Source organism: Limulus polyphemus, unplaced genomic scaffold, assembly GCF_000517525.1.
Source record: "Limulus polyphemus unplaced genomic scaffold, Limulus_polyphemus-2.1.2 Scaffold1992, whole genome shotgun sequence".
In the NCBI taxonomy this organism is placed as follows: Eukaryota; Metazoa; Arthropoda; class Merostomata; order Xiphosura; family Limulidae; genus Limulus; species Limulus polyphemus.
Window position 1 is genome coordinate 103,901 of NW_013667602.1, and position 9,660 is coordinate 113,560.

Sequence of the window (9,660 nt, forward strand, 5' to 3'; positions counted from 1 at the left end):
AAAGGATTAGCTACTGATAAAACTCAATTCAAGTCTATAATTGGATCAAAGTTTAAAGTAAAACAAGAAGTAGGAATGGGAAGAATGGTGGTCACACCCACTTTGAAGTTGCACTACGTCAAAAACCAAAAAGTGTTGTAATGTTATCCCGCCCATTCCTGCTTCCTAATTATTTTATTGAAAATTTTTTACACTTGCATCAGCTTGAGAGTGGCTGGACTCTAGGCCTATTTTTCTCGTAGCTTTTCTTAGAGCTATCTCGACATTTCCTGATATTTTTGCTATAGTTTTTTGTTTCATCTAGCCAAAGTGGCAGCCTTTTCTTTCGCTAGATTAATGGCTAAGGCTTGTTTCACATATTCAGCATTACTGTTTCTAACCTTATCTCTATTTTTGCAGTAATGCTCTCTTCACTGGGACAACGACTTTTCATGGTTATAAACATAAGATTTTCTCCTCACCTCTCTCTTCTCCCCCTCCCCCTTGAAAGGCGTATTTTAAAATTCGCACTGTTTCAACTATAACCTTAGATATAAATAGGTCATACTTAGTTTGAAAACAATGAAAAGGTAAATTATACAACTTATTCTTGTTTCCAGTCCAGAGCACTCACTCGAGCAAAGCCATGTCAGACTTAGGCAGTGGTGGCGTTCGTCTTCACGTACAAGACTCCAGTTTCAGGCACCAATACTACGATAGAACTGCTTTATCCAAAACTTTGTTTTCAAAGGTTAGATCATAGTTAGAACCTAGTTCTAGAGAATATACGTAGTCCAAGTTTTTTTTTTTTTTATCGAATTGACACAGCTGCAGGCTGATTATGTAGCGCATACGCATAAGTAATCGTGCGTCTGCACTGAACATGAGGGCGGGTTGTTATTTGGCTACTTACAGAGCGTGCTTGTAATAATAGATTATGGCTACTACTATATTGTTAACTCGTTAGGCTAAGGTGCATTTAGATTTGCATAAGGTGAAGGCAGAAGAGAGCCATGTTTTTCTAACAAAGTTAGTCAGTCAGTCAGATTTACAAAATTGTGGTTTTGTGAATTTTTTGTTTTTACTCTACTGACTTTCTCAAGTGCTTTGGTGGCTTGTTACTCTGAAGTTGATTTGTTGACTACTCAACAGTGTGTGTAAAGTGCTAATAAAATTTTGTTTACATGCTGTTTGCAGTTTGAGATTTTAATTTGTATTGCACATATTGTACATCTGGTCCATTCCTACTATAAGTACTACCATACCTATAACAGAAACCCATTCACAATGGAACATTAATTGCAATGTTGCAAATATACTTATGAATTATGAGGATCTCTGAATTCGTTCATTCGGAAATAATAGCTGTGTCAGCGATTATTGTTAACAAGATAGCAAGAAACTGGCAAACTCTAAAAATGAAAACATGCCTTTAATTTTCTTAATTATTGTACTGACTTTTCAAAGCTCTGGACGCAACATTTTTGAAAAATATTTTCCCAAACCATTACAATGACTTGGTCAACAATTAGTACGTAATACGTATATTTTGGAGTAAGATTTTTGTAGGTAAGATATGCCAAACAATGATTTAATTTTTATGTGCTAGTTCATACCATAACAGTTGTCGATGCAGCTTATGACATAAATAGCGTTTGAACCAGACAGCCCTAGAATTTGGCAAAAGATCCGTCACTGGATATGGCAGGTATTGTGTGTCTGGCATACTATTACATATTATTCTTTGCTTTCACTCGTAAATACTTAGAAGTATTTATCTGAAACTTGAAACGGCAAACTTTAGGAAGTTTGAAGGGAAATACCTTTCTTCATGGTGGTGCAAAATTCATAACTCGCATGGCAATGCGCTATAGGGGTGGCATATGTAGCCCAAGACAGTGAAATAAACAAGGAAGTCCATTCGGCAGTATTCCAGGATGGGCTGCAGCTCATAAGCTGCTCATCACAGCTATAAATGCAAAGCACTGGTACTCTTAAGCATCAAGTTAAGATGAAGATCGAATGAAAAACAACAAACAAACATCAAGTGAGCAATAAATCATGGTACTTATTGTTTACTTCAAATAGACGAATCTGGGGTTAACATTAACTTGTAGAACGATTTGGATATAACTGTCTTCCTAGCCACGAGAAGTAGTAGCAAAATATTATCATGACGTGAGCCTCTTTTAGCTGTTTTTGACTTGACCCCTTATAATATATGACTAACTTCATTAATGCAACATTGTCCAGTGTCACAATGATGCATTTCTTGCAATAATGGAATTCAACAAGGAGGAACATGTCACTTTCAGCAAGATAATGCTCCATAACATACCGCACACCAATACCGTAGCCACTCCATAACCAGACTTCTATCAAATAAAATTTATAAACTATACTGGGGCAGTCTGAAACTTCAGTCGAAGAACAGACTCCAAAATCTTACTACACTTGAAGCTGGTTCACAAGTGTTAATCTGCTTCACCAAATGTGCAGTAACAGGTTAATGGCAAATGTTAATAAGATGATCTAGGCTGTAGTTAACGTCAAATGCAAGCCTATGTCCTATCAAAATGGTGCTTTTGAAGCAAACGCGGTATCCTTTCTTCAAGTTATGATACACTCTGTGTTTCTGTAACATAGTATATAATCATTAAAATATATCGAAATTTGTAATCCCTTATTTATTCACATAACACAAGTGTTTACGAAAATCGAAGTACTAACAAGCATTATTCTACAGTTAACCACTTATTATCAGTTACTTTGTAGTACACTTCATATGACATTTTGCTTTCTGAATCTAAACAATTTCCCCGGATTTGGTCATCTTTTTAAACAAAAACCAAAATTATTTAGCAACTACAGCAATATCCATGGTGGAGAAAGATATTTTAAAGATTTTTCAAAACCTTATCACTTCTGCATCATTCTGTGACCCCCTGTAATATTTCAAATAAGTTAGTATATTATCGCGTTTATTATTCTTAAAAAAGTAAAAAATTAATAACCTGAAGAGATACGATACTCGAGCACTCCAAAAATAATCTGAATCGAACAAAACTTGATGCTATCGTAGACGACTGTCATTACAAACATCTATAGAAACATTAACATGCTGTCGATATACAAATATATTATAATAATACTATACCCAATTTTTGTCTGTCCTGAAAATGGACATGTGAAAATTCACATGATACCTCCAAACATGCAAATAGAACAATTTATTATAATAATATTTAGTTTTTATCTGTCCTGAAAATGTGCGCGCACCTTACTCTCTAAATGTGCACTTCATTTCAACGGATGTAGACAAAAGGCGGATGTAAAAATACTTTAGTAGACATTTTGTACAACATTATAAAAGCTTATTAAAGTTTTGAAAAAGGTCTAACGTTAGGTCGTAGAATAAATTACAAGTTTATTTATTGATAGTATTAAGTAAAGTTTAGCGCTAACAAAATTAAAGCGAAAAAACGTACACAAGTTAGTTAATTTATACCTTTGTCGAATATAGGTTGTACTTACTAAAGGTTTAACTAATGTTAGACCTAAAACAGGTGGACTTTTAGATTTTGGTGTCTGCGATTAGAATTATTTTGTATCATTCTACAAATCCCGTATTTAAAGAAGTATTGTTGCAATAAAGCTACTAATTTGGCCGCAAATATTTTGCGGGTCTCTGCCAGTATTCAGTACTCTACAGTCTACATTATGTAACAAATCAATCAGGATTTTGTTTTGGATGATGTAAAAATATGACTTACTTTCTTACAGAGAGTTTATAAGAAATGTTATCTTCTTTACAAAATAACAACACAGGCAGTCTTCTCTCACGTCAGTTATGCAAGTATTTCAGAATCACTATATATTTCAGGATTCTAGCAAGAAATATAACAAGTCTCCTTTTTGACTTCAGTACTAAAACAACTGATTGGAATGTGTATTGTTCAATATATTCCGGTTCAAAAAACACTCAAAGTTTATATCAATCCAGAACTTAAAAAAATAAATACATAGTTAAACGTACACTGTGTGAAGAATTGACGTTTTCCAATAACAAAGAAACAGAACAACTCAAAAGTAAAATACATGGTTAAAGATAGACAGAATGAAGAACCTATATCTGCTCATCTAGGCCTGCAAGGAATTATATTAATTAACGCGCACTCGCTACTAGAATTCGTGTTTCCCTTTAGAAACGGAGAACAGGAAACAGCACACACACACAAACAAAAAAACAAGAGCATATAAACTTAATCTCTTATTTGTAAATCCTGGAACATTGTATATACTTTTCAGTAAGACTACAACATACCAAGAAAAAACAAAAAAAACAGCCATTTTGGAAAACTAAAGCAACAAAATTTGGAACATTAACTGTATAGTCAGTTGCTTTTATTACACTTAAAACAACTATCAATGTGTACAATTAACTATATTATATCTTTCAATCATTTTATCACTGTATTTACTCTTTTTTTTTACAACAAAAGGGAATGAAACAAACTTTGTGCCAGAAATTGCTAACGAAATTACTAGACTTTTTAATAATTTGAGCATTGATGTATTCAAAGCATTACATATAATAAACATCTCACTACCTAACCCGAAGGAATCCCTATTAAACTAACAAAAGGCATTTACAGTATCCGATGTGAATGTAGAAAGAAATATATGGAACAATGGTCATGTCACTTAAGGTCACATGCGTAGAGGTGATTTCCATTTATCTGCCTTAACATATCGTCAATATGAAACAGATCACAAAATACCTTGGGACATAATTCTTCTCCTACATCAACCCAAAACTAAAAAAGAAAGACTGTTTAAAAACTACAGAAATCATCAAAGCAAACGATCTCTCGCTAAACCAGGATAATGGCAGTAACAACATCAGTCGCATTTGACAAGGTCTATTCACTCTTCATACACTTGACCACACTTAATCTTCACCTGTCACCTGCTGACATTATTTCCGTCACATTTAATCCCCATTGTCTTTGTAACAATATATAAATCTTGGATTGCTTAGTACTGACCATACACCCCCCCCCTTCTTTTTTTTCTTTTTCATGTTATCGTCCAGGAACGGTCAATGACCTTCATGTCTTATCTGTTTATGCATCTTGCGCAAATGTCAACTTGTTCCATATAATACATAAAAAAGGTGTAATTTCTCATATATTGTCAACTTTGTCTTATTGTCTACTGAAATTATTCACACATAAATGTCATATGTTTCTGTTGAATGTTAATAAACTATGGTTCTGGTGTTTCCTGGAACGGGGTGTGACGTTGCTCGTGAACTTTTGATCTTGTATGCCAGACTAGGGGCAAAAGCAAAATCTTCCTCAACAAGTACAGGAAATCAGCATTTCCGGTCTTCTTCTTGGTCTCTCTTCCGGCAACCCAAGCAAGCAAATGAAAAATCATGAAAACCATAGACAAGTCCCCTAAGTTTTAATCAATATATCAGCTTCAACTACCACATAGCCCAAGCAAGGGGCGAACAGAAATTCAAAACATTTCTGACAACCCCTGGGTTACTTAACCTAAATAGCTACCAGGATTAGACTGATACATTCCTGAAGAAGACAGAGGAATGTTCTGTCGAAAAGTGTAGTATGTTCCACCATCAATAAAATTTTTCCTTAGCATAATATGCTTCCTTACTCAGGTATCGACAAAGATCGTTTTCCAAGCCTCACAAGTCTTTAATGCGCACGCGTTATATTATCTACACTTACAAGTAAAATTCATTATAATATTAGTAATAAACGACATTTTAACACAAATTTGCTATTTTTATTACTTAATTGAACACTCAGCGTTTCGCTTTAAAGCTTTTTCAGGGGTGTTCCACTAAAATACAAACCGTAACTGACAGTATAAAACCTACCCAATTTTCTTAGACAGGGTCGAACATGTAGATTCTTTTAGGTGACTTGACGGCCATTCTATAATGAAAAAGTGTTTTACTGATAAAAGTTACGGTTTAAACGCTGAAAGCTGGTAAAGCATTAGAGGAATGTGAAATGAAAAATCTAAGGTTTATGTAATTTCTATTTCATTACATACAAGAAACAAACACTGGGCACAGTATTTCTAACCAGACTACTAGCAAAACAACATTGCAGAAACTGGATGGTGAGTCTAGCTAGTTAAGTCCACGTGCTCATTGCTTTGGCAACCAATCAAACAAGTTGAAATTGCGGTCTCACTATTCTCATTTCCTGATAATTACTGGGCATACCATGCAGCTCAAATGCGAATCACAAAACCAGCATGACAGTGGCCAGTGAAACACTGAATTTTGTTAATTATAATTACAGTAGCCTTCTCTACTCAAAATTTTGAAGGCAATGCACATATCATGGATTTATTGACACTTCACAGTAAAAACCTGCGAACTGTTCTTCTTAAGTGTGTAATAGCAATATTTTCTAGCGACTTCTAAGTTTCGCATGAATAATTGCTACATTAGCTAGCAATTTGCCAGAGTTAATTTCAATCCCCGAATATGTATGTATCACATTTTGACTATTTGTAACATTTATAAACAGACATTCTAAAACAAAAGAATAGTGTGAATAATCAGAGCAAATAGAACTTTTTCTAAAACAGAAAATTTCTGAACAACACCACATTCTCATTTGTAGAAACTAGAATGCCTGTTTCATTAACTGACATTAGTTAATAAAGCACTCAAAAGTCTTAAACCCAGAGATTATGTACACAACAATAACAACACCTTTTCATTCATAGCACTTTAGGTACTAAAGCTTGGGTTATATTCAAAATTAAATAGTTTCTAAATCTTCCGATTTTAAACCCAATTTCTTTCCAATTTTAAATCAGTTTCTCTCAAAACATATATTAGAAGACATTTCAATATTAAACCTTTTGATTTGAATAGCATTTATAAGTAATTTTAAAACATTGCCACCAAAAACCCCCATTTAGTTTACTACCCAATTAAACTATTTCATAAATGTTCCACCTTTTTTTCATATAGCAAATACATGTTATAAAGTCTGATTTTCTAAAAATTCTTGTAATTTGTTTATTTATCAATATAAAAGGCCTCTACATATCTCTTGGTTAAAATCTTGAAATTTAAGTAACATACACAGAAAAATTGCAAAATTCTTAAGTGGAATATTTTTTTTTTTTGCAAATTTCCAAAACAAAAAAAGAAAAACTGGCCAAATCAATTTCTTTATCAATATCACAGATTCAAGGAGAAATTGTCAATTCAATGGTAAGAGTATCAAAACTTGCTTTTTAGTTGTTTTTCATTAGTGGATGTCATGATTATACTGAAATAAATCTTCGCAACTACATAACTTTGCATCTGAGTTACTCCTAATGGACACTAAATATTTTGATGTGTGATTGTACTACCTCATAACTGTATAGAAAAATGAAAATGCTATAATATAACAGTATGCATAAAAAAATCTCTCATAATACTCTCTGACATCTTACTATTTTGAGTCATCTAAAAAAGGTTTAATATATTATCATACAATTGAAAAAATAAAGGACTCAAAACTATTAATAAGACAATCTTTTACAGAATTATGCAATTTTTTTACAAGTAAAACCTCCTGTACTGATATGAGGGATGCAAAAAAATCAAAAGTATTTAATATGCTATCTTTAGGAGCTACATTTCTGAACAAAATTGAATTTCTGTAACTTGGGATAATCAACCAAAACCAAGTTGTAAAATATTAAACTTGAATTTTAATAATGTCTCTGCTTGTGAGTTAGAACTGTCAATCTTACACTTTTTATTAGCATATATGCATTCCACGGAAAGTCACTATATGTAAACCAAGCCTTGTCAGAAGTTTAAAGCAGTTCATGAGAAATGTATAGCTACAAACATGCTTATGATGGGAGTACTCAGTAGGATTAGCTTTTATGTTCTCCATTTTGGTTGGCTGAGCTATAAGGTGAAATGTCTGTTGTTAGGTTATTTAGGCTAATTATGGCTTTATACACACTATAAATTTATCTTTAGGTAACTTAATTTTACTGCCATGTGGAATTAAGACTTGTATTTGCTTCCTTCCTTTGTTAGCCCTTTGAAAAGATATGGCACATAGTTCAAAATTTTGTGCAGTATAGTATCCTCAAACCAAGCTCATGTAACTAAGAATGTAACATAATAAATGGAAAAGGGACCATCTGGTCTTTCATGGTGATCATTTCACACCCACCCTTTATTTTAAGGAATTACTCCATTCCCATTTTAAAATCTTGGGCTGGTCTAAAAAAAATCAGCTTTTTGAAAATTAGAAGCTAAACATATTTTTATCTCAACATATAGCAAAACCTACTTATGTGATGAGTAATATTCCTCAAATGTTCCTTCATTTTAACTCTAGCAACCACATCCTTATTAGTCTTTAACAATAAATCTAAAATGACATTCATTCTGATTGGTTCTATGATCATTTGGTATATAATTATCCATCCTCAAATCACCTAAATAAACCTCTTTTTCCCCCACTAGTTGAGTCCATACAATCCCAATCAATGTGTATAAAATTAAGGTCTTAAGAGTAATTATTTTGAATATGGGAAAACTTAAAATATACTTTGAGGTTAATTTTAAAATGTGTTTATTAAATGAAAGCTTTCAAGCTCATTTATAAGCTTTCCGTCAGGTGAAAGACACCTTGAATATGAATGTTATGTTAACCACAAGAATGTAGAACATTCCATAATGTGCAACAATTGTAAATATAAAAGCATACAACAGATGGTGCTTTATATCAAATAAATATTTAATTTATGCAACTGCAATTTACAAACGAAATTTTATGGTTTTATAAACTTAAAATGGAATAGTAATACTCTTGAGTTGATCATGGTACTCTTGTTTATAAAGTAATACAAAATAACATAGAGTACCTTTTGGTTTACAAAATACATCAATTCCAGTGTAGTTGCTTAATGTGTTGTTTTTTTTTAACGTAAGAAAACTTTTATGTAATTTTTGCACTTAAGATGAAAATATGGGTTAAGGAATTCGTTTCTCTTCATCACACTTACAGTAAGAAGTATAATTAAAGTAATGCACAAAAAGGAATTTCAAAATGCTATTGGTATTACTGTTATTGTTAGTAACAGTAATAGTACAAATACGATGGGCTAGAACTTAGGACTAGAAGAGCATGAAAAAATTGTTTGCTTCGAAATTAAGTAACACTTACTTGACACTATAGCATATTATTAACTTTTATTTTTAAAGTTTAAGAACATTTTTATTGCAAGTTATACTGTTAAATTCATTATTACTGTTACACAGCGTTAATATTTATTTGTTCTACTCTATTATTATTAAATTAAAAATAAAACGCCTAAGTGTACTGGGCTGGAGTCTGGACGTATGCGAAATGGCTAAACCTTTATTTTTTTAAAAAACAAAAACATCACAATTATCATAATATAATAAAATATTCCTGAAATTTTTCACTTAATATTTCCAACAAATATGAATGATAAAGCTCGCTATATAGGAAAGAATATTTTCTTTATTAAATAAAATGCATGCTTACTGTATTCTATTGAAATCATCCAACTGTTCCAACCTTTATGTCATAACATTCCTCATTTAACTACAAAATCTATTTACACACTCCACTACTCCCTTTTAAA

At 32.3% G+C, this 9,660-nt stretch overlaps 1 protein-coding gene across 6 annotated transcripts in view; it reads right to left on the reverse strand.

The window, feature by feature from the left end:
• LOC106465590 (phosphatidylinositol 4,5-bisphosphate 3-kinase catalytic subunit beta isoform-like) overlaps positions 1-9,660 on the reverse strand; it is a 65,051-nt gene extending 55,391 nt beyond the window's left edge. For 3 of the 6 annotated variants that reach the window (XM_022393519.1, XM_022393518.1, XM_022393516.1), the window contains exons 1-2: positions 9,561-9,657; positions 5,888-5,945 (exon numbers count right to left, since the gene is read on the reverse strand). The gene's annotated coding sequence lies outside the window, so the exon portion shown is untranslated. Of the gene's footprint in view, positions 1-547; positions 570-5,887; positions 6,006-9,560 lie in introns of those variants that run through there. The other 3 variants (XM_013925820.2, XM_022393520.1, XM_022393517.1) reach the window with 3 other exon arrangements.